The sequence below is a fragment of the Cebus imitator genome, unplaced genomic scaffold, assembly GCF_001604975.1.
Source record: "Cebus imitator isolate Cc_AM_T3 unplaced genomic scaffold, Cebus_imitator-1.0 Scaffold146, whole genome shotgun sequence".
Classification (NCBI taxonomy): Eukaryota; Metazoa; Chordata; class Mammalia; order Primates; family Cebidae; genus Cebus; species Cebus imitator.
In genome coordinates, this window is record NW_016107461.1 from 18,571 (window position 1) to 44,099 (window position 25,529).

General features: G+C 35.1%; 1 protein-coding gene across 1 annotated transcript in view; it reads left to right on the forward strand.

Moving 5' to 3' along the window:
- Positions 1–25,529, forward strand: part of LOC108314019 (ATPase family protein 2 homolog) — a 269,876-nt gene that overhangs the window by 1,021 nt on the left and 243,326 nt on the right. The window lies entirely within an intron of this gene.

Genomic DNA, 25,529 nt, shown 5'->3' on the forward strand with positions numbered 1-25,529 from the left:
TTCTGTGTACCTTAACTTATTTCACTAGGCATAATGTTCCCCAGATTCATCCATGTTATTGCAAATGACAGTATTTTCTTCTTTTTATAAAGTCAAATAATATTTCATGATACCACGTTTGTTTATACCATTATACCCCATTTTCTTTCTCTGTTCATCTGTTCACGAACGCTTATATTGATTCCATATTTTGGCTGTTGTGAATAATGCTGCAGTGAACATAAGAGTGCAGATACCTCTTGGAGATACTAATTTCATTTCTTTTAGATATGTACCCAGTAGTGGGATTGCTGGATCATATGGTAACTTTATTTTGAGGAACCATCATACCATTTTCCATAATGTCTGTACCACTTTAGATTCCCACCAACAGTGTACAAGGTTCCTTTTTCTCCATATCCTTGGCAATACTTAATCTTTCATCTTTTTGATAATGGCCTTCCTAACAGATGTGAGGTGATACCTTATTGTAGTTTTGATTTGCATGATCCTGATGATTAGTGGTGTTGAACATTTTTTCATATACCAGTTGGCCATTTGTATGTCCTCTTTTAACAAATGTTACTGAGATCCTTTGCTCATTTTCAATCAAGTTGTTTTTTTTGCTTTTGAGTTGTTTCAGTTTCTTAATATATATTTTAGTATTTTGGATATTACCCCCTTATCTCATCTATGGTTCAAAAATGTTTTCTCCCATTCCATAGGTTGTCTCTTTACTCTGTTTCCTTTGCTGTGCACAGCTTTTTAGTTTGATGCACTCCTGTTTGTCAATTTTTCCTCTTCTTGCCTGTGATGTTGGAGTATATCCAGAAATTCATTGCCCTGTCATAAAGCTTTCCCTTATGTTTTCTTCTGTAGTTTTACAATTTTAAGTCTTATGTTTAAATATTTAATCCATTTTGAATTGATTTTTTTGTATATGGTGTGAGAAAACTGGCCAGTTTCATTCATGTGGACATATAGTTTATCATGTGGATATCATGTGGGCATACAGTTTTCTTGAAGCCATTTATTAAAGAGACTGGGCTTTCATCATTGTATGTTCTTTGGGACCTTTATAGATCAGTTGACTGTACATGCATGGATTTATTTCTGGGCTCTCTATTCTGTTTCATTTATTTATGTTTGTTTTTATGCCAGTATCATGCTATCTTGATTATAATGGCTTTGTGTTATATTTTGAAATCAGATAGTGTAATGCCTACAGCTTTGTTTTGTTCTTAGATTACTTTGGCTATTTGGTGACTTTTATGTTTCCTTATGAATTTTAGGGTTATTTTATCTATTTTAGGGGAAAATGCCATTGGAATTTTGGTAGGGGTTACATTGAATCTGTAGACAATTTTGGGTAGTATGGATATTTTAGTAGTGTTTTTATAATCCACAAATATTAGATATTATATATATTTGTGTCTTCTGTTTATTTTGTCAGTATTTTGTAGTTTTCAGTGTACAGATCTTTTACCATCTTGATTAATTTGTTTCTGTGTGTTGAAAAATACTATTGTAAATGAGATTTTCTTTTTTTAATTTTTTGGATAGAGTATAGAAATGCTACTGACTTTTGTTGTTGTTGATTTTGTACCCTGACAATTTACTGAATTCATTTATTGGTTGTGATAGTTTTTTTGTGGAATATTTAGGGTTTCCTTTATTAAGAGTATGTCATCTGTAAACAGACAATTTTTTTTTCTTTTTCAATTTGGATGCCTTTTATTTCTTTTTCTTGCCTAATTTACCTGGCTAGGACTTTCAGTACTATATTAAATAGAAGTGGCGAGGGCGAGCATTTTGTCTTGCTCTTCATCTTAGAGGAAAAGCTTTTAGCTTTTCATTGTTGGGTGTGATGTTAGCTGTGAGCTTTTCATATATAGTGTTAACGATGTTGAGGTACATTCTTTCTATTCCTAATGTATTGATAGTTTTTATCATTAAAGGATGTTGAATTTTGTCCAGTGTTTTTTCTGCATCTATTGAGATGATTACATGATATTCTTTGTCATTTTAAGGTGATGTGCATGTGTCAAACCAGCAGCCTTGCATCCTAGGGATGAATCTCACTGGATCATGGTGTATGATCCTTTTAATTAGCTATTGAATTTGGTTTGAAAATATTTTTTTGAGGATATGTCCATCTATGTTCACCAGGGATATTGGCCTGTAATTTTCTATTCTTACAGCCTTCTTGTATCACATTAATGCTGGCCTCATAAAGTAAGATTGGAAGTATTCCTTCCTCTTCAGTTTCTTGGAAGAGTTTGGTGAATTCTAAGTATTTAAAGAAGTGATGCCAATGCTTGAGAAGGGTAACTTCTCAGGTCTTGGAATTTTCTTCATTAGGGAGCTTTCTGATTATTGGTTTATTCTTCTCCCTCATTATTGGTCTGTTCAGATTTTCTTTATGATTCATTCTTGGTAGGTTGTGTGTTTCTAGGAATTTCCTTCTTTCTTCTTGTTTGGCCAAATTGTTGCCATGTAATTGTTCATATTAGTCTTTTATGATTGTATTTTTGTGATATCAATTGTAGTGTCTCTTGTTTTATTTCTGATTTTATTTACTTGAGTCTTCTTTCTTTTCTTTGTAGTAGTCTAGGCAAAGGTTTGTCAATTTTGCTTATCCTTTGAAAAGACAACTCATATTGATCTTTTTATATTATTTTTTATATTGATCTTTTAAATTATTTTTCTAGTCTCCATTTTATTTATTTCTGCTCTGATCTTTAGTATTTCCTTCCTTCTGCTAACTCTGGACTTAATTTGTTCCTTTTCTATTTCTTTGTTGTGTAAAATTAGACGGTTCATTTGTGATATTTCTTTTTTTCTTAATGTAAATATTTGTTGCTATAAACTTTCCTCATAGAACTGCTTTTGCTGTATCAAAGTTTTGGTATGTTATGTTTCTATTTTCATTGGTCTTAAGATTTTAAAAAATTTTTCTTTTGTTTTCTTCTTTGACCCATTGGTTATTCAGGAGTATGTTGTTTAATTTTCACATTTGTGAATTTTCCTATTTTTTTTTTCCTGTTATTCATTTCTGGTTCATGTGATTGTGGACAGAAAAGATATGTGATATGATTTTGGTCTTCTTAAATTTGTTAGACTTGTTTTGTGACCTAAGAGATGATCTAGCCTTCAGAATGTTTCATGTGCACTTGAATGTATGTCAGAGAGACCCATAGATAGTTCACATCATAGGACTCTGTATAGACAACCCCCAGTACCAACCCAGAGCTGGGTAGACTTGCTGGGTTGCTAGACCTGGAAGACAGACAACAATCACTGCAGTTTGGCTCACAGGAAGTCACATCCATAGGCAAAGGGGGAAAGTACTGTATCAAGGGAACATCCCATGGGACAAAACAATTTGGACAGCAGCCTTCAGCCCTAGACCTTTCCCCTGACAGAGCCTACTCAATGAGAAGGAACCAGAAAACCAACCCTGGTAATATGACAAAACAAAGCTCTTTCAGCACCCCTCAAAAATCACACTAGGATGTGTTTCCATTTGTGTCATTTACGATTTCTTTCAACAGTGTTTCATAGTTTTCCTTGTAGAAGTTTTTTGACTCCTTGGTTAGATGTATTCCCAAGTATTTTGTTTATTTATTTATTTTGCAGCTATTGTAAAAGTGGTTGATTTCTTGATTTAATTCTTTGCTTGGTGTCACTGTTGGTGTATAGAAAAGCTACTGATTTGTGTACATTAATCTTGTATCCAGAAAGTTTACTGAATTCTTTTATCAGTTCTAGGAGCTTTCTGGAGGAGTCTGTAGGGTTTTCAAGATAAATGATCTTATCTTCAGCAAACAGTGACAGCTTGGCTTCTGTTTTACCGATTTGGATGCCTTTTATTTCTTTCTATTGTCTGATTGCTCTGGCTACGACTTCCAGTACTATAACGAAGAGTAGTGAGAGTGGGCATCCTTGTCTTTTTCCAGTTCTCCAGGGGAATGCTTTCAACTTTTTCCCATTCAGTGTTAAGTTGCCTGTGGGTTTGTCATAGATGGATTTTATTACATCAAGGTATGTCCCATATATGCTAATTTTACTGACAGTTTTAATCATAAAGGGATGCTAGATTTTGTTGTACTTTTTCTGCATCTCAACTGCATGTTGAGATAATCATGTGGTTTTGTTTTTAATTCTGTTTATGTGGTGTATCACATTTATTGACTTGCGTATGTTAAACCATCCCTGAATCCTTGGTATGAAATCTACTTGATCATGGTGGATTATCTTTTTGATATGTTGTTAGATTCAGTTAGCTAATATTTTGTTAAGTAAGGATTTTAGCATCAATGTTCATCAAGGATATCAGTCTGTAGCTTTCTTTTTTGGTTATGTCCTTTCCTCATTTTGGTGTTAGGGTGTTGCTGGCTTCATAAAATGTATTAGGGAGGTTTCCTTCTTTGTCTTGTGGAATAGTGTCAAAAGGATTGGTACCGATTCTTCTTTGAATGTCTGGTAGAATTCTGCTGTAAATCCGTCTGGTGCTGGATTTTTTTTTTCTTGGTAATTTTTAAATCACCATTACAATCTCGCTGCTTGTTATTGGTCTGTTCAAGGCATCGATTCCTTCCTGATTTAAGCTAGGAGGGTTGTATTTTTCCAGCAACTTAATTATCTCTTCGACGTTTTCTAATTTATGTGCATAAAGGTGTTCATAGTAGCCTTGAATCATCTTTTGTGTTTTGGCGGTGTCAGTTGTAATATCTCCTGTTTCGTTTTTTAATGAGGTTATTTAGATTTCCTCTCTTCTTTTCTTGATTAGTTGTGCTAATGGTCTATTAATTTTATCCTTTAAAGAACTGGCTTCTTGTTTTATTTATCTTTTGTATTTTTTTTTTCAATTTTATTTAGTTCTGCTCTGATCTTGGTAATTTTGTTCTTGTTTCTCTAGTTCCTTGAGGTGTGACCTTAGAATGTCAATTTGTGTTCTTTCAGACTTTTTCTTGTAGGCGCTTTGGGCTATGGACTTTCCTCTTAGGCCCGCCTTTGCCGTATCCCAGAGGCTTTGATAGGCTGTGTCATTATTGTCATTCAGTTTGAAGAATTTTTAAATTTCCATCTTGATTTCAGGAGCGGGTTATTTAATTTCCATGTATTTGCGTGGTTCTCAAGCTTCCTTTTGGAGTTGATTTCCAATTTTATTCCACTGTGGTCTCAGAGAGAGCTTGATGTAATTTCAATTTTCTTAAATCTATTGAGGCTTGTTTTATGTGGACCTACCAGTTGGTCAGTCTTGGAGAAAGTTCCATGCACTGTTGAATAGATTGTGTACTCTGCAGTTGTTGGATGAAATGTTCTGTGTGTATCTGTTAAGTTCATTTGTTCCAAGGTATAGTTTAAATCCATTATTTCTTTGTTGACTTTCTGTCTCGATGACCTGTCTAGTGCTGTCAGTGGAGTACTGAAGTCCCCCACTATTATTGTGTTGCTGTCTATCTCATTTCTTAGGTCCATTCGTAATTGTTTTATAAATTTGAGAGCTCTAATATTAGATATGTATTATTCTAAGTAACTCAAGAATGGAAAACCAAGCATAGTATGTTCTCACTGATCTGTGGGAGCTAAGCTATGAGGACACAAAGTCATGAGAATATAATGGACTTTGGGGATTTAGGGGGAAGAAGTGGGAAGGGGGTGAGGAATAAAAGACTGCAAATGTGGCGCAGTGTACACTGCTCGGGTGATGGCTGCACCAAAGTCTTGCAGATCACCACTAAGGAACTTACTTAGGTAACCAAATACCACCTGTACCCCAAAAACTTGTGGAAAAATAAAAAATACTAATAATTACTTTTAGAAAAGAAAGTAATGTGTATTCTGCTGCCATTGGGTAGAGTATTCTGTATGTGTCTGTTAGGTCCATTTAGTCTATAGTGCTGTTCAAGTCTGCTTTTTCCTTATTGATTTTCTATCTGAATGACTTGTCCCTTGTTGAAAGTGGGTTATTGAAGTCTTGTACTGTTCTTATACAGCGGTATGTTACTCCCTTCAGTTCTTTTAATATTTTCTTTATGTATTTAGGTGCTCCAGTGTCCAGTGCACATATATTTACAATCACTGTATCCTCTTAATGAATTGACTCTTTTATCATTATATAATGACCTTCTTTGTCTTTTTTGTCAGTTTTTGACTTAGTCTGTTTTGTATGATTCAAGTATAACCACCCCTGCTTTATTTTAATTGCTATTTGCATGAAAATTGCTATGAAATAGCATGATTGCTATTTCATGCAAATGGCAATCAAAATAGAGCTGAAGACTCACTTCAGCTTTAAGAACACATAGAATGAATGCATTTAAAACACATATAGAATGAACGTATTTAAGTACACATAGAATGAACATATTTAAGAATGAATGTATTCTATGTGTTCTTAAAGCTGAAGTGAGTCTTCAGCTCTATTTTGATTGCCATTTGCATGAAATAGCAATCATGCTATTTCATAGCAATTTTCATGCAAATAGCAATCAAAATGAGCATATTCTATATGTGTTCTTAAAGCTGAAGTCAGTCTTTTACAGGTCTGTAATTTTGAATCTTGTTTTTTAATCCATTCAGCCACCCTGTCTTTTGATTGGAGAATTTAACCTCCATTCATTTGAAGTGATTATTGATAGGTAAGGGCTTACTAGAGCTATTTTATTGTTTTCTCTTCCTTCATTTGAATGAATCCTTCATGTTTTTCATGCATTGTTTTCCTGGATTCATATTATTTGAGTTCTCCTGTAGCTATTCATCTTCTATAAGGTGATTATTTTTTATTCTTATCTGGCAGTTTATGTAGCATTGGTCCTTTAGTGTCTGCTACTGGTGCTTAATTTTGTTCCTTTGGTGTCCTGTTTCTCTAATTATTTGTGATCCTTGTGGGCTTATGTTATCGTCTGTGCATGTGAAAAAGTAAACAATGAGTGTTGTCTTTACAGGGAAAGCCCTTCACTAGTCAGCTTGTCTAGTGATTCTGGGTAGGCTATCTTGCTGCTGTAGTCCTTGGGTAGCCTGGTTTGTTGTCTGGGTCAGCAGGTGGATGGTCTTGGTGTCTGGGTCCAAGGAGGGCAGGCTTAGTGCTGGGATGGAAGAGGAGCCTGAGGCCACAGGGACAGTTCTGGAGCCCTGGGGCTGAACTGGAGCCTGTGTCTATGGGGGTCCTGAAGCCTGAGTTCATGGGTACCACTTGGCACTGAGGTAGGCCTTTAGTTCAGGACCATAGCAGTGGGTCAGAGCCTGAGGCCAGTCAGGGTCTGCAGTGGCTGGTTCGGAGTTTGGGGCTGCAGGTGCAAGCCTGGCTCATGTGTAGGCCTAGAGCCTAAGTTTGCAGGGATCCATCCTGGGACTTTGGGACTGTCCTTGCATTGGGACAGGCCAAGTACTGGAATCTGGGAAAGTTGGATGCTTATGTCACCTTTTTTCCATGTGGACAGTATTTCTCCACATTGTGTTGCCGGAGGTTGGGGGTGGGTTGAAGCATGTGATGAGAAACTTTATTTCCTAGTTTCTTCAATGCATGTTATCTTATTTATTATTATTTTTTCAGACGAAGTCCCTCTTTGTTGCCCAGGCTAGAGTGCAGTGGTGCAATCACAGCTCACTGCAGCTTCAATCTCCAGAGCTTAATTGATCCTCCCACCTCAGTCACCTGAATAGCTAGGACTACTACTGTGGTATGCCACCACACCCAGCTAATTTTTTTATTTTTGAGGCGGAGTTTCACTCTTGTTACCCAGGCTGGAGTGCAATGGCAGGATCTCGGCTTACCACAACCTCCACCTCTTGGGTTCAGGCAATTCTCCTTCCTCAGCCTCCTGAGTAGCTGGGATTAGAGGCACGCGCCACCATGCCCAGCTAATTTTTTGTATTTTTAGTAGAGACGGGGTTTCACCATGTTGACCAGGATGGTCTCGATCTCTTGACCTCGTGATCCACCCGCCTCGGCCTCCCAAAGTGCTGGGATTACAGGCGTGAGCCACCATGCCCAGCCCCCTAATTTTTTATTTTACTTTATTTTTTGTAGACATGGGATGTCACTATGTTGCCCAGGCTAGTCTTGAATTCTTAAGCTCAACCAGTCCTTTCACCTGGTCGTCCCAAAGTACTGGAATTACGATGTGAGCTTCTGTGCCTGGCCTGTTTTTAATTTTTTTCTCCACCCCAGCTACTCTAATCTCTCTCTTGGATTCCTTACCTATTGTTGAAGGTATTTTCAAGTGCGGGCAGTTGTTCAAACTGATATTTTTGTGAGGAAAGAGCAGTAGAAATTCCTGTTCTGCCATCTTTCCATCATCAGTTTCATCACAGTTGTACTCTTTCTTCCAAATGCTCTAACATTGCAATTATTTGAAAACTTAGCAACATGTTAGAGAGTTTGGCCTAGTTGTATCCTTTACCTCATTGTGTATAGGCATTTCAGTATCCGTAGTTCTCTTGGTCCTGAACTAATGTTTTTAATTTGTTAGCTAAAAATAAAACAAAAAACAACACAAAGGAAACTAAAATGATGCTAGATCAGTGAAGTAGAGTATGTGGAATAAGAATTTGTTTTCAGTTTTGTTTTTTTTTTAAGAGTTGGGAGCTTGCTCTGTCACCCAGGCTGGAGTGCAGTGGTTCAGTCCTAGCTCACTTCACTGCAGCTTCAGATTTCTCAGCTCAGAAGATCCTCCTGACTCAGCCTTCTGAGTAGTTGGAATAGCAGGCACATGCTATTTTTTAGCAATAGCAGGCAATTGCTTAATTTTTTATTTTTTGTAGAGACCAAGTCTTGCCTTGTTACCCAGACTGGTCTGGAACCCGTGGCTTCAAGTGGTCCTCCCACCTCAGCCTCCCAAAATGCTAAAATTGCAGGTGCAAACCACCACACTGGACCTGTTTTCACTTTTTGAAGTGACTCTGTTCCTCGAGCAATGTGTTTTGTGGTCATACAAGTTTGGGAATTGTTGGTTTAAATAAAACCAATAGTTTCTTTTCTGGTGGACTTTTCAGAGTCCTTTCATATGCCAATATTTATCATTATGAAGTGATAAAAAGGATTTCTTGTGGAAACTTAGTTGCCATGGCTTGGGGAGCAGGGACTTTTTGTAGTTTGCAATGTGATTGCAATAAATGACCACAAGTTCTTCCCATCACTGTGTGTTTGCCCTTTTGTGTTGTAGGTTTGTACTCCTATGATAAACAAGTGAAAACAGTTTTTGCAGGCTTTAAGTCTGTGCCTGGCCCTGTTACTTTCTTTGAAAGCCTGTGCTTGGCCCTGTTACTTTCTTTGGCCAATGTGGTATCAGCAATCATGATATAAACAGGCTTGAAAGTGCTTGAGGCTTGCCTTTTCTTGCTGCTCCTGTAAATCCTGCCTTAGCTATATTAAGAAATATTTACTTAATTCCTGGAGGATGAGAGACCCTGTGGAACAGTATGAGCCCTCTGAGCTGAGAATCCTTCAACCCAGCTGTCCTGCCAATTATTTGACATGTGACATCATGTTGGACTATCCCATCCCAATTGAAGTTTGCCCACATCAGAAAAATCACCCAGTTAACCCTCAGAACTGTCAGAAATAGCATATGTCTGTTGCTTTAAGTCACTAATTTTTTGGGTATTTAATTATAAAAAGCTAAAGGATGCATATACTTGTTAACTTTTTATATAATATGTTGTTTTGTAAATTTAGACTGAGAAACAGTGCTCTATGGATAGGCACATCCCCTAAGGACTTATTGCTAGTTTAGTTTACTTAGTGTGGTTTTGAATTCTTTCTGAGACATTTTCAATTCACTATTGAATTTTAACTTAATTTTCAAAAATTTCTGTAGCAGAACATACTCATTTAATGTAAATGATTTGACAAATGGAATTATGTAATAATGAATGATTGATGTTGGGTTAGTAGAAACTTTATTTCTTTAGAATTGATGTTATAAAATCTTGGCTGATTATTTTGAGTTCTTTTTATTTGCAATATTTATCTGTATTTTATTGCTTACTATTGCATAAAATAATGGGTCACGTAGATGCCCAGTCATCAAATGCCACATGTCAGAATTTGAGTTGATAGTTACAAACTATCTACACCAACCAAAAACACTTTTAAGTTTAAAACATTTTGGAACTAAAGAACATATAGTAAGGTTTCAGACTTACAATTATTGCCAATGGAGAATGTGTTTAAACAGCATCCACTCTTGGAATTGCTAAACTCATTTATTCATCATAGGAACTGGTACTACAACTGCATATTTAATTGCTCTAATGAAAGATTTTTTTTCTTTATTTTCCTTTAATACAGTATTTACAATCCATGGACTTGTGCCATTTTCCATTTGGCGCTTTATTATTTGGCCTAAGGCCATGGTGTACTGTAATGTTACTCATGAGCTCTGGAGTGATTAACACTGCTGAAAGTACTTTCTTTTATTGCTTTTTATGCTTGCTTCAGATAATAAAAATTTTCCTGAGAAGTCAACATTTCTGTAATTGGATTCCTAAAAATCCAGTTTCCTGATTTCTGGCAATTACATCTACAGAAATTTCTCCAGATTATTTCTGCAGATGGTTAAATACTTATTTTGGTATAGAAAACCTGTTTGAAATGGGTAATTATCAACATTTTAAAAATAGTATAGTGGGCATTTAGCATCTTTTCAGAAAATATTTTAGTGCATAAAGTTAAAACTTCCAACTCACACTTGCCTAGTTATATTTAAGTTTGCAAGAAAGGTGCCAGGATGGAAATATTGCCAGTTATAATATAAATGTTAATACATTACTAATTTAGGAGACCACAAGTGTTAGCCACCTACTTAAATGTAATGTTTCCTTCTTTTGGAGCCCCTAAATGGTGATTACAGTGACATTAAGGTCAAATGTGTTTTCTTTACAGCATGAATCCTTAGAATCTAGGAATATGCCAATATTCATTGTGAAATTCCAATTTTTTTATCCAGAGATAACAGCTGTAACATTTTATTATAGTTCCTATGGGGTTTTTGTGTGCTTGTGTATGTATATATGTATATTAGAGATAGAGCCTCGCTCTGTCACCTAAGCTGGAGTGTAGCATTGCGATCTCAGCTCACTGCAATCTTGACCTTCCGGATTCTAGCGATTCTTCTGCCTCAGCCCCCTGAGTGGCTGAGAGTACACGCACATGCCATTATGCCCCACTAAATTTTTGTATTTTTTTTTTTTTTTTTTTTTTAGTAGAGATGAGGTTTTGCTAGGCTGGTCTATCAGGTGATCTGCTCACCTTGATCCCAGAGTGCTGGGATCACAGATATGAGTCACAGAGCCTGTCCTTCTTTGTATATTTTAATGTAGTTAATCTTAAGATATATGTAGTTTTATATTGTGCTTTTTTCACTTAAAATTATATAGTAAACATTTTACTTAAAAATTTGTTGGCAAAACTTTTAAAATGACTACGCCAAAGACTTTTATATGGATAAACTGTAATTGCTTGATCCTTTTAAACTCTCAAATATTTAGGATTTTGTGTATTTTTCCATACCATTGTTATAAAGATATTTGTGTGTAAATCTTTGCATTTATGATTTTTAGAAATAAAAGTTTAAGACTAAAATGTGTGATTTTTAAAGCTTGTGACAAACAAATTTTTGTTTTCAAAAAGGTTGTTCTAATTTATGATACATGATAAAAATCTAAAATTATGAAACCTTAAGCAAGAGAACTCATTTTCACTTGATTATTTTCTTTTTACTTTTCTCTAGAGTTTATTTTCTTAACTTTTGGAAAGATCTTTATTATCAGAAATTGATAGTGAATAATCTTTAGGTAAATATAGATTTTAAAAAGAAAAATAATTGTATATCTTCTTCCTATAAAAGTGTTAAATTTTTAGATAAAAGATAGCTGGACTCTTGCTTTTAATGAATTTTACAGCGCATGACAACAGGTTCTTACCTTTTATTTATATCCTTAGTACTTAGCATATGAATAGCACATAGTAGATACCCAATCAATATTTGTTGAGTGAATGAATGAATAACTGTAATTTTCATGAATAAACTCCAGATTAAATGGTAAATTTCAGATATATGTGAAAGTGAATTTCTCATCTTTCTTCTTTACCAAAGTACAATAAAGTCTATTATTACCCTCATGAAACGTCTTTAGATTTCTCATATTTTATAAAGCAACTGATTTCTTTCATCAATTTTAATCCATGTTCAGTGAATTTAACACTTTTAGAATAAAAATTCCTATAATATTTCTATACAATCTAATCTGGAAGGATATAAAGAAATCCTTTATGTTTTCTGCAGAAACATTTTGCTGCTTTTATCTACTGTTAAAAATTCTTATTTTAATTAGGTAAACAAAAAATAGTGCTTTTAATATTTTTATTCATATATTTCATTGTGATAAATTTCTCTATGTGTGCCATAACAGTTATTAGTGATAAATAGTGTTCTTAACCAAATATATACAAATTGAGTATCCTCCAGTTTAATTATTTTATGCTTCTAAACCTACCTTCCCTCATCTCCATGCTTTCTCTGTTTCATTTTATGTAGCATTTTAGGTTGTTCCTTATTATTTGGAAGTAATTCATCTTTATAGTTTTTGATCTTGCCTTTGGATTCTAGTTTTCAGAATTTGGACATTTGGTTCACAATGAGCTGATGTATAAACCATTAGAAAGATAGTACTCCATTTTCTTGTGAACCTGATTTTGTAAAATGAACTGCAGCCAGAGCCTCAGGACTGTAGCCCCAAACCCCTTAGTAAGCTCCAATCCAGGTTAAACTTAGAGGTTGTTGACTATCAGATTGAGTGTATACCAAATATCATTAGTTACATAAATGTTTCTTATTTAATCCCATGTTAAAATGTATCAGTTTTCTTAATTATATGAATAATCAAAAGACTGTCTTTTTCACTAATTACATACTTAAAATTTACTACTATATTTTCACCTGGCACCTTTTCAGATGAACCTAAAACATCAGAATGTGACAGTCAGTTGAGTTTCATAGGATGAGCTCATTAGCAGTACATTTCTGGTGCAAAGGTTTGAGTGAAATAGTTTAATTGACTATAATTATATTTAATTCTTCATATGCCCTTAGGATAATTAGAAGAAATTCATTTTTGCATTCTTTAAATACAGTACTGCATTTTATATTTTATTTTTTACAGACTCAAAGATTGAGAGTTTCTATGATGCTTTATTAAATAAAGAATTGCTTTTTTTGTAATAAATAGTATAACCTGTGGAAATTCTATTAATTTCATATTGGTCCTTGGCAGGGCTTTTAAATTTGGTTTCTTTTGATTTGCTTCTTGTTGTCTAGACAGAAAAGTGTCTTCTATCACTCCCAAGATCCCAATCTTTCTTGCCAACTTCTCTTGTGCATTTTTATAGTTTTAAGTAATAGCAATTGAACAGGAAAGCACATTTGGGAAAGTAGATTACTTTTTACCAGGAAATAGTGCCAAAATCAAGATTGTAGTTTTAACCTCCTTAAATATTTCAGAAGTTTAACTCTTTCATTTCACTTTTCTTTTTATACCTTAATTTATTTGGGCTTTTATAAAGGAGGAAAATGGAAGAAATAGCAAGTTACTGGAAGGATCATCAGTTTCTGTCCTCAGCTCTGATCCTGTTTAACTTTGGTGAAATCAAATAGTCTTTCTCTCAGACTCTAAATCAAAAAATTTAATTTGCAATTTCTGATGGTTATCTTCTTTTGTATTTAGAAATAATGTTGAAGTTGTGATACAGGCATATGCTATGCTTCTTTGTACAGTTGATCAGTACTCTGTAAATACTTGATGAGTATTTGCTACAGGTACATATTTTTAGAGAGAAAATAAGATAATTCACATAAAGACTAGTACCCACTAGTAGGGTTAAAATGTGGTTCTTTTGTGGTACCACACTTCATCACTTTACTGTGTCAGATATGAAGTAATTGTATACTCATTTGATCTCACCCTTTAGTTCATTGGTCCCATTACTTCATAGTGTGGTCTTTCCAAAATAAATTACTGATACAGCTTAAAGTCTATCATCAGCATAACTGCCTATTTAACTGCCTATTGATCATCTCTAGGATGAAATCTGTGCTCTTTAGTTTAGCCTCCTCCACTTGCATCTCACATTATGCTCTAGTCTTGGTGAACCACTTCATATTTTTGCATATTTTGCTGTCCTCCCATCTGCCTGGAAAATTATTTTATGACCTCTCAGTTCCCAAAGATCCTATAGTGTGTACACCTCATCCCCTCCATACACATGGACTCCAAATACACATATATGCTTTGAGAACATAATTATGTCTTGTATACCTTTGTATCTCTAGTGCTTGGCAAATAATAACAGCTAAATGAATGTTAGTTGAATGGCTGAGAGGATATTTTATGAAGCAGTTTATAGTAATCTATTTTACAGAAATAGTTTTTCCATAGGTATTAGTCAAGATTCTCAAGGGAAACAGAACCGATGGATGGATGGATGGGTGGATGGGTGGATGGGTGTATGGGTGGATGGGTGGATGGGTGGATGGGTGGATGGGTGGGTGGGTGGATGGATGAATGGGTAGGTAGGTAAATAGGCAGATAGATAGATTGATGGATCGATGGACGGACGGATGGACGGACTGACCGATGGTGGGAGATTTATTCCAGGAATTGGCTCATACAATTATGGGGGCTGGGAAGTCCCTCATTGGCTGCCTGCAAGCTGGAGACATAGGGAAGCCTGGAGAAGGTAGTGTAACTCCGTCCAAGTCCCAAGGTCTCATAACCAGGGAAGCCAGTGATTTAATTCTCAGTCTGAAGCTGAAGGCCTGAGAATCCAGGGGTCTGCTGGTATAAATCCCAGAGTCCAAAGGCTGAAGCACCTATAGTCCCAATATTCAAAGGCAGGTAAAGAAGGGTATCCTAGCTCCAGGAAAAAAAAAAAGCAAATTTGCCTTTTTACTGCCTTTTTATTCTGTCTGGGCTCTTAGCTGATTGGATGGTGCCTGCTTATATTGAGGGCTGATCTTCCCAACTCAGTTCATCAATTCATACCATTCTCCTTTGGAAGCATCCTGACTGAATCAAGGGATATCTAATAGCTAGTAAAGCATTATTTTTGGATGCTTTACTAGCTATTAGATATCCCTTGATACAGTCAAGCTGACACCTAATTTTAGCATCACACCATATGTTTTTGTTGTGTAATAGCTTTATTTAGATGTAATTCACATACCAAACAATTTACTCATTTAAAGGGTACAATTCCATGGTCTTTAGTTTATCCATAGACTCAAGTAACCATCTCCACAGTCATTTTTTTTTTAAAGACAGAGTCTCACTCTGTCATCCAGGCTGGAGTGCAGTTGCACGATCTTGACTCACTGCAACCTCCGCCTCCCGGGTTCAAGTGATTCCCAAAGTCCACAGGCTGGAGAACCTACAGTCCCAATATCCAAAGGCAGGTAAAGAAGGGTATCCTAGCTCCAGGAAAAAAACTCAGCCTCCCAAGTAGGTAGGACTACAGGTGCATGCCACCATACGCAGCTAATTTTTGTATTTTTAGTAGGGACAGAGTTTCACCATCTTGGCCAGGCTGGTCTTGAACTCCTGACCTCGTGATCCACCCACTCGCCCTCCCAAAGAGCTAGGATTACAGGTATAAGCCACTGCGCCTGGCCTTCCACAGTCAATTTTTAAAGGTTATCACCATCCTAAAAAGAGGCCCTCTACCCTTTACTCATTACCTCCCAACCTACCCACCTCATTAGACAATCACTTTGATTTGCCTATTCTGCACATTTCATATAAATGGCATCATAAAATATGTGGCTTTTTGTGAATGGATTATTTTACTTAGCATAAGGTTTTCCAGGTTCATGCCTGTTGCAGCATGTATCAGTATTTAATTTTTTTTAATTGCCAGATTGTATTCCATTGTGTTGATATAGCCCATTGGATTTATCAGTTCATCAGTTGAGAGACAATTGGGTTGTTTCTGCTTTTTGGCTATCATGATAATCCTGCTGTGAACATTCATGTACAAGTTTTTGTTTGAATACTTTTAATTATTTTAGGTACATATTTGGAAGTGGAATTGCTGGGTTACATGGTAATTTTATGTTTGACCTTTTGAGGAACTTCCAGATATTTTCCAAAATGACTGCACCATTTTACATTCTTACCAGTAGTATATGGAGAGTTCATATTTTTCCATTTCTTTGCTAACACTTGTTATTATCTATCTTTTTGATTATAGCTATCTTAGTGGGTGTGAAGTATTATCTCATTGTGGTTTTGGCTTTCATTTCCCAAATGACTATTGATGTTGAACATCTTTTCATTTGCTTATTGACCATTTGTATTGTGTCTCCTTTAGCGAAATGTCTAATCAGATCCTTTCTCATTTTTAACTGGGTGATTTCTCTTTGTATTGTTGAGTTGTGAGAGTTCTTTATGTAGTCTAGATACAAGTCCTTTATCAGATATGTGATTGGCACATATATTCTTCCATTCAGTTGGTTGTCTCTCACTTTCTTGATAGTGTCCTTTGAAGCACAAAAGTTTTTAAAAATTTTTGATTAAGTCCAATATCTTTTTGTTGTTGTTGTTGAATGTACGTTTGGTGTCACATTTGAAAAACTGTTGTCAAATCCAAGGGCAGATTTACTCTGTATTTTCTTTTATGAGTTTTATAATTTTAATGCTTACATTTAGATGTTTGATTCATTTTTATCCCCCTAGATAGAGTTAACGCTATTTTTGTGTGTAACCATAGTCTTATAGAAACTTTATAACTTTAAATTTTGAGAACCATATGTGGGGGGAAAATTTGTTTATTTTTACTGTGGTAAAATATATGTAACATACACTGTGCCATTTTTAAGTGTACAGTGTGGCATTGTTAAGGGCATTCGTATTGTTGTGCGACCATCACTGGATCCATCTCCAGAACTTTTTCTTCTTTTCAAACTGAAACTCCATACTCATTAAACAACTCCTGATTCCCGTTCATCATTAAGTATGATGCTAAAATGGAAAAGTAAGGTAAATTGATTAAAATTAATCTGAAAACTAGCAGATGTTTGAGAATTCCATCATAGGCCTGAAATAAATTTAAGGATAAGTTTAAAGGCTTGGTATAATGTTTTCTCTAATGTCCTAGGTTGAATGTAGATGGAGAGTGGGTGGAGGTGTGAGTTCTGGAGAACTCTTAAGTTGTTTATAATTTTATTATCTATCTTTCTGTGCATCTGTCTTCATTGGGGGTCCCCAAGGCCACTCTCAGGCTTGATGATTCACTAGAAGGACTCACTGGACTCAGAAGCTATTGGGAGGAGGCACTATTCCTGACCCTTTGTGAGACTGTGAACCATATGCTCATGATTATGATTTATTAACAGTGAAAGGATACAGATAAAAATAAACAAAGGGAAAAGGTGCATGGGTAACGTCCAGAAGAAACCAGGTACAAGCTTCTAGATGTCCTCTTCCAGTGGAGTCACATGGGAACACACTTAATTTTCCCAGCAACTGTGTGTAACAACAGGTGTGGAGTTACTACCAAACAGAGAAGCTCACTTGAGCCTTAGTGTCCAGAATTTTGCTAGAGGTTAGTCACATTGGTATACTACAGTGATGACGTGACTGACCTCAACTACCCAGATTCTAGTACTTCCCAGAGCAAAAACAAGTATTTACCATAAATCACACTGTCAGTATAATCTTATCTGGTCAAACTGGTACGGCATGGCCCAAGATACATACGTACTGGAATATCATGCCTGACGCATGTTTTTGTATGCACCAGTACATACATCTCTTGTTTACTAACTCCATACTTTATTTGAATCTCATTAGTTTTTCTCTAATGTCTTTTGTCTGTTTCAGAATCCCTCGTAGATTTTCACATTATATATGATCATCAGGTCTCTAGGCTTCTCTGGGCTATGACAATTTCTTTTCTTATTTTTGATGGCCTTGACAACTTTAAGGTATCCTGGTCAGGTCTTTTGTAGAATGCCTCTCAATTAGAGTTTGGTTGATGTTTTTCTTATGGTTTGACTGGGATTGTGGGTTTTTGGAGGAAGACCAGAAATGAAGTTCCGTTCTCATCATAGTCTAACTAATGTATAAAATTAATTTTGAAATTTTAATGATCTAATTAAAAAATCTCCCAGCTCCTTAGAAATACTTAATCAGATTTTAGGCCAATATGCTACTTATATGCAGAATTTGTTCTCAGTGGCATTTCTTATATGATAACTTTCAATTAATATGCAGCCTCCTTTGCAGTGGTGTCAAGATCTCTGTACACAACTTCATATCTTCTTAGAGACAACAGGGAAGGGAAGCCAGAAGGGAGAACAATAATTGGTCAAGTCACAGATGAGGGAAGCTAAAGTGGGTCTCTTTTACTAGATTAGAGTCTGGTGTAAAACTCCAGTCTGGTCCTTCAGCATGACTCTTCTGTTGTTCTCATATGCCTCTTTTCCTTCTACAAGCCAAATTAAAATTTAATATTAGGGGCGTCAAATGGTACAAACTCATTCATTCTCTTTAATTGCCTAACCCACACTCATTCTTCATACAGTTGCTTAAATGTCATCTCTTCTAGGAAGCTATGCTTAGCTTAAGAGGACCCTCAAGGCCTGTCATGTGCTCTTGTAGTATCCCGTATAATTTTTTGTCTAGTCCTTAAAGTAAATAATTATTAGTGTATTTTTAAATGTATTTTTTTTCCTTCTAGACTGTGAGCTCCACAATGTAGAGACCATGTCAATTTTGTTCATTTTATATTCTTAGAGCCAGGCCAAGCACTCAAAACAGCCATGCAGTAACATGAATGTATCTGAGTCAATGAGTAAATACAGAAATAATTGAGAAAATGAATGGGTATTAAATACTAAAACCTTTACCAACTCTACTTATAGCAGCCTGACTCTTTTGTTAACCATAAATGCACACCTGTAACACAGGCCCCACACTTACCCAAAGTTATAAAAGATGGTACAATTAGGTGATTTCTACCCTAAGAGAGTCAATTTTTGCTCAGTGATCTAACCACATAGGCTTGCTTACTTCTCTGAGACTTGGTTGACCTATCTCATTGAACTCAGTCTGTGCCTGAGATATATGTCCAATTTCTCAAGCCAAGTTCTTCTTCCAGAATTTTCTTGTGACATACTTTGGGCCAAGTTCCCTAGTTGGTTCTATACCAGTAAACTCGTACCCCCAGCCATTACAGGTAGCACATTCAACATTCAGGGACAAACTTTGATGTAAGTTAAAATCTTTGTTATTTTCTAAATATGGCCCATTAGGACTGTGTTTTAAGGATTGTTTTCTAATATATTCTTTACTCCTTATCAGAGGTTTGTCCTACCTTTTGCCTTTAAACCAAAGGGTCAGTAACAGTCCTCTTGACCCAACATCTTTACTCTCCCACCAGCATTGATTATTCTTGCCCATGGGAGAGCTTACTTTTTGGTCTATAACTCAGGACACAGAATCTGACCTGCTTTTGAGGTTTACTTATATGAGTTTGCTGAGCTTTCTGATCCAGAGGGATCTTTCTCTCTTTGCCTCCCATTTAACAAACATTTGGAGCATCCCTTCAGCCAGTCTGGGCAGAGGAGGGTTTTTTTTTTATGTATGTAAGAATTTTATTATCAGCTAACCATCAAAGGAGATCAGAGAAAATGGTGTGAATTCATGACCCAACTATTTGGACAGATCAGGGCTAGGAAATGTAATGCAAGATATATATGTATAGACTTTGCACACTTTTACATGTTGGTAACCTTTTTCACCTGACTACTTCTATGGGTTTAATACTAACTCTCCAACTTTTTTCTTTATTTTTATTTTTTACTTTAAGTTCTGGGAGACGTGTAGAATGTGCAGGTTCTCAGCAAACTAACACAGGAACAGAAAACAAAACACCACATGTTCTCACTCATAAGTGGGAGTTGAACAATGAGAACACATGGACGCAGGGAGGGGAACATCACACACCTGGGCCTGTCGGGGGGTGGGGGGCTAGGGGAGGGAGGGCATTGGGACAAATACCTAATGCATGTGGGGCTTAAAACCTAGATGACAGATTGGTAGGTGTAGCAGATCTCCAATTTTTTTCTATATTGCCCAAATTAACCTCCTACCAGCTTTTCTTTCTGCCATTTTTATCCCTTCTGTTGTTTTATTTGTAGGATAATACAGGAGAAATACATGTCTGCCTATTAATTTATTTCTTTACCAAACACCAAACATATGTAATATAGAAGGTACTATGTGTTAGGAAGGTCCTAGTGATATGCACATACACAACAAATAGTCCTTTCATTTATTAATTACTATGCCTCAAATTTTCAAGAAAAGTAATCAAAACTCATTTAAACAATTTTACTATTAAAAGTGATTTCTTCTAATTCTGGGGCATTTGGTTATGTAGTACTCCATATGATTGACTTAAAATTCACTTAAGAAACTTGTTAAACATATGCCTAGCTCCTGGGCTTGGGGGTCAATCAGTAGAATTCCCCTTTGTCTTTTTCATATTTCTTTATCTTTCCCAGTTCTGCTATGCCATGGTAAGACTTGCAGGAGTTACTAGTTTTCTTAAATATTCAAAGCATTTGCTCATGATTGTAGGGAACAAGGAATTTGGTAAATTAGAAAAAGCAAAATATTTTAATGAGGTATGAAGAATTTTGTAGGTGAGTTTTATGCCATTTTCATGGATCTGAGTCTTAGTTTTTGTTACTTTTTTTAAGTTTCCATTTTTTATGAGTTTTTTTTTTTTTTTTTTTTCATCTGACGAAAGTAGGTAGTTTTTTAAAACCTCATTTGGCAAATGGTTAACCATTTTTAAGGTGAATTAAGACATATATTTTTGTAATCTAAGGGAAGTTATTTGGATAATTTATTATATTTTTAAGGTTTGACTTCATGCATAGCCAGATCTAAGGATAATGCATAGTAAACTTATTAAAGTGTGATTGTAATGTAATGATATTTTAGAAATTGAGCTAGATTTTAATATAACCATTATACTGATTATTGAAATCTATAGAGTTTGAAAAAAAATTACCTTTAAGTTGATAATATTTTTCATGTTTTTTCAGGTGTCTGTATTTTTTAAACTTGAATAATTCCCATCTTAATGTCTTTGCTTATTAGATATGAGGTATAGGAACATCTAGCTCTCTGAGCTTTTATATGTTTAGTGAGGTTCTCAATGTTATTTACTAAAGAGCAACAAATCCCTTGAGGTTAGATGTGCAATTAGTGGCCCAGTTTTGGTGTATAGTTTGTTATTCTTTCTAATCTAGTTTTTTAGCTTCCTGTACTCTCATCTGTGAAATTGTTAGATGTTTTTAACCTAAGCTTTCTTATGGAAAATGGAAATAAAACAGAAAGAAGGAAAACCTGAGAAAAGAGAAGCAAAGACTTCTTTGAATACTCAGCCCCTCCCGCTCTCCCTGTGCATAGTGCCTCTCCACATTTTCACTTGCTTCCACAATCTGTCTGCTTTTCATTGCTTTTTAGAGTCCTTGAGTGATTTTTGTATTTTGTCCTACATTTTTCTTTTTAATCAACAGGAGAGAGCCCATGGTTGCCTTATGGCACTGTAGTGAAACTGGAACTTTGACTTTTTTTTTTTTTTTTTTTTTTTTTAAAATATTCATAGAATGTGACTTTACAGCATGGGAATTTTTTTTTCTTCACTATATAAAGCTAATGAATGGCTTTTACTCATTTTCATTTAGTTCTAAGAACTGCTTCCTAATCTTGCTTTATCTCTATTAAAGAAGCATTTGGAAATTTATAATTTGGTGGTTGGTTTTCCCAACTTTTTCTTTCTTTCAATATGTAGAATCTTTAGTAATTTGGTGCATTTATGATTTCTAAACAAAACATGTACCTTTTGAACATTTTAATCATTGAAAAGTTAACGTATGACCCCCCAGAGAATTTGGAACAGGTGCCAACCCATTTGCCACTGCCTGACTTCTTGTCCTTACATTGGGAGTTGCTGGCATGAAAAAACAAAATGAAAAGTACTCTTTGTCATGGCATTTTCTCTAAAAGAACACTTTCAAAAGAGTTTTTGTCCCTGGCAGTATAAAACTTGGCACCCAGCAAGCAAGAGGATCTTGACTCACAGATGTATAAAAACATTGTCAGTCCCCCTCGAGCTACGGAATTCTTCTCTCATAGTAATTTGTCTGATGTCTGTAGCTCAGTTCTTAATTTTTATTTTGCCTTCCTTGGAATTTGTCCATAAAAGTATTTTTTTTCTATTTATTTTTAACCTGATCAAGTTCCTTGGTTTCTATGGGTGTAAAGTTTGAATTTTTGTTGTTGTTTTATTTTGTTTTGGGTGTTTGGCTAGGAAGAACTAACTATAGGATGTTTGTCAGGGACATGTTCCTTGGGAAATTTATCTCACTTCTCTGTGCTTGTTTGACAGGTGTTCCTCCACTTCTAACTTTAATTCAAAAAGTTATAAAGCCATATGTGAGCAGCTGTTCACTGTTTTCATTAGGGCAAAATAAGATCAGATGCAAATGTTATCAAGAATGATTTAGGTTAGATTGTAAGAGTAATTTAGACTAGATTTTGGGAATAAGTTTATGGTAGTTATATTGCAAGTTACTAAAAGGAGAGTTCTAGAATAAAAAAAAATTTAAAGTGTAAAGTAATATTTGTTGAAAGATGAAAGGTATTGAAAGATGAGATACTGTCTGAATGTAGGATAGTGAAACAGCTAGTTTTTGAATTCCTCTTCTAGTTCAAGGATTTTATGATTTCATGGTGCTGTTTATCCTTCCCTACAGACTAACTTTTCCCATGACTTCCTATGCTTTAGGACTCTTCTGTGCAATAATAAGCTTTTTTTTTTTTTTGAGATGGAGTTTCACTCTGTTGCCCAGACTGGAGTGTAGTGGCACGCTCCCAGCTCACTCCAAACCTCCACCTTTCAGGTTCAAACGATTCTCCTGCCTCAGCCTCCTGAGTAGCTAGGATTACAGGCATGTGCCATCATGCCCGGCTAAATTTTTTTCTATATTTTTAGTTGGGGTTTTGCCATGCTGGCCAGACTTTTTAAGCTGATTCACATTTATTTGTGAATTACTATCTTAGCCATAGAAAGAGTAATCATTTATTTGGCTTTTAGGTACTAAAATAAAAATGCAAAATTGGTTTGTGTTTAGTTTAGTTTTAAGTGATCAGTCCAAAAAAAAAAAAAAAAAGCGAAGATACTTAAATATTGCTCATGAAATTAAAAATGTAATGGCTTAACTTTTTCAGTAGTCCTCCAAAATATGTTTATAATAATCTCGCAAACATTTGAATAAAATATCTAGTATTTATTAAATATTTACCGCATGCCAGGTAAAGTACAATTAATTTAATGTATACTTCCTGTTTAATTATCACAATTATCCTCAGACCTTAGACTTTATTATCCCCATATTACAGAAGAAGAAAAAGTTTAGAGAGTTGAAATAAATTAACCAAAGCCACATAGTAAGTAGTGGGTCTGAGATTTGAACCCAAGACCATTTTTTTTTTAACCAAGTTCTAAATTTTATAAGATATTTAATAAATCAAAAAAGTATGAAGTTAGAATCTAAAATTATGAATATGTTAGGATCTCAGTTAAAGCACACACACACATGCATGTATGTGTGTTTGCATTTGGAAAGGCTAGAAGGTCGTATACCAAAATAGTAACAATGGTTACTTTTAGCTGTGGGGATAGAGATAATTCTTACATTCTCCTTTATAATTTCTTTTAGGCTATGCTTCTTATATCTGGTATTCTCATAATCAGCAAGGTGGGAATTGCTGCTATTTTTAGATTCTAAAAACTTGACATCTTACACATATGCAATTTTCAAATCTGTCTTTGCTGTCTTATTTGAGAATTGTAAAGCTATTTTTTTGTAGTTTTTGTAAAGTCAAATATTTTATATATTTAGGCAGAGATGATCTCTTTTAGGATGCTTTTCTCATTTCTTTTTCCAGATTAAAGATTTTTTGGACATTATCGCACTCATCTTTGTGCCCCTACAGTCTCTAGGACAAATCTAGCACTTAGAAGACATTTCTGAAAATTGATTGAATTTATTTCACTTGTAACTTTTAACCACACTACAATAGTTGGAAAGAATAAATGAATTACAGTTGTAATAACAAAGGAAACTTAGGTTAAGAAAAATCCCTAGATTTGTCAATCAGTGATTTCTGTAACTTTGTCACCTAGTTCTACTAGATGAATGGGTGGTTCCCTGACAACATTGGGATCCATCAAGGCTTTTGTTTTGTTTTGTTTTGGCTGAACCTCTTAATTCCCCATCTGCATCATGCTTTTCTTTTTTTCTTGACCACAGCTTCTAGGATCTTAGTCTGCTTTCTTGTCCTCATGCTTTTATACACACACACACACACACGTATGTCATGTGATAAAAGTAATGCACTTTCACTGTAGAAAATTTTCATAATACCAAAAATTATTAATATAGGAATTGCTTATATTCCTACCACTTTAACAATTTTTAATATTTTGGTATAATTCCTTTTAGTATTTCAAAACTGTGTATGTGTGTTTGTGTTTGTGTGTGTGTGTGTGTGTGTGTGTGTGTGTGTGTGTGTTGCCTTTTTTTTGAGACGGCATTTCACTGTTGGCACCCAGGCTGGAGTTCAGTGCTGGCATGGCATGATCTTGGCTCACTGCAACGTTCGACTCCCAGATTCAAGCGATTCTCCTGCCTCAGCTCCTGAGTAGCTGGGATTACAGGCACCTGCCACCACGCCCGGCTAGTTTTTATATTTTTCACCATGTTGGCCAAACTGGTCTTGAACTCCTGACCTGTGTGTATGTGTTTTAATTGGCATTATAATGCATTATAAGCTTTATATTCTGCTTTTTTTATTACATAAATTTACAGAAAATATAAAATATCTTCTAAAACCTGTTTAATTTCTATATGATTGTCCATTCTTTGGGTATTCTGTAATTCATTTAATAGTTGTTTGACGTTTAGCATTGAGGTTGTTTCTAGGTTCTTTCCTGTCATACAGAGTGTTGTGCCATGAATCTTTGAAGAAAAAATCTTTTTGTATTTCCTGAACTGTTTTGGGAGGATAGCCTAGGAAGTAATATTATTAGGTAAAAGTGTATGAACTTATAAAATATGTTGCCAAGTACATTTGATAAATATTTTGATTTTTTTTTCTTCTACTGGTGTGTGACAGACAGCGTTGTCTCTTTCTATATCACTGGCCTTGAGAAGTTCTTATTTTACTCTTTGCTAATTTTATAAACTGAAAACAGCTTTTTGCTATTTTAATTTGGGTGTTTTGGCTTTAATTAGTAGAATTGAGCTTTTTTCCCCAGCAGTTTGATTTTGCATTTTTTTGGTGTCCATTCCCTCTTATATTCCATACTTGTAACAGTACCTTTCCCAAGCTAGTTATTTAAACTTTTTTTAAAAAAAGTAACTTTAATGATATTTTAAATGGACTCTTTTCTCTTTGAGCTC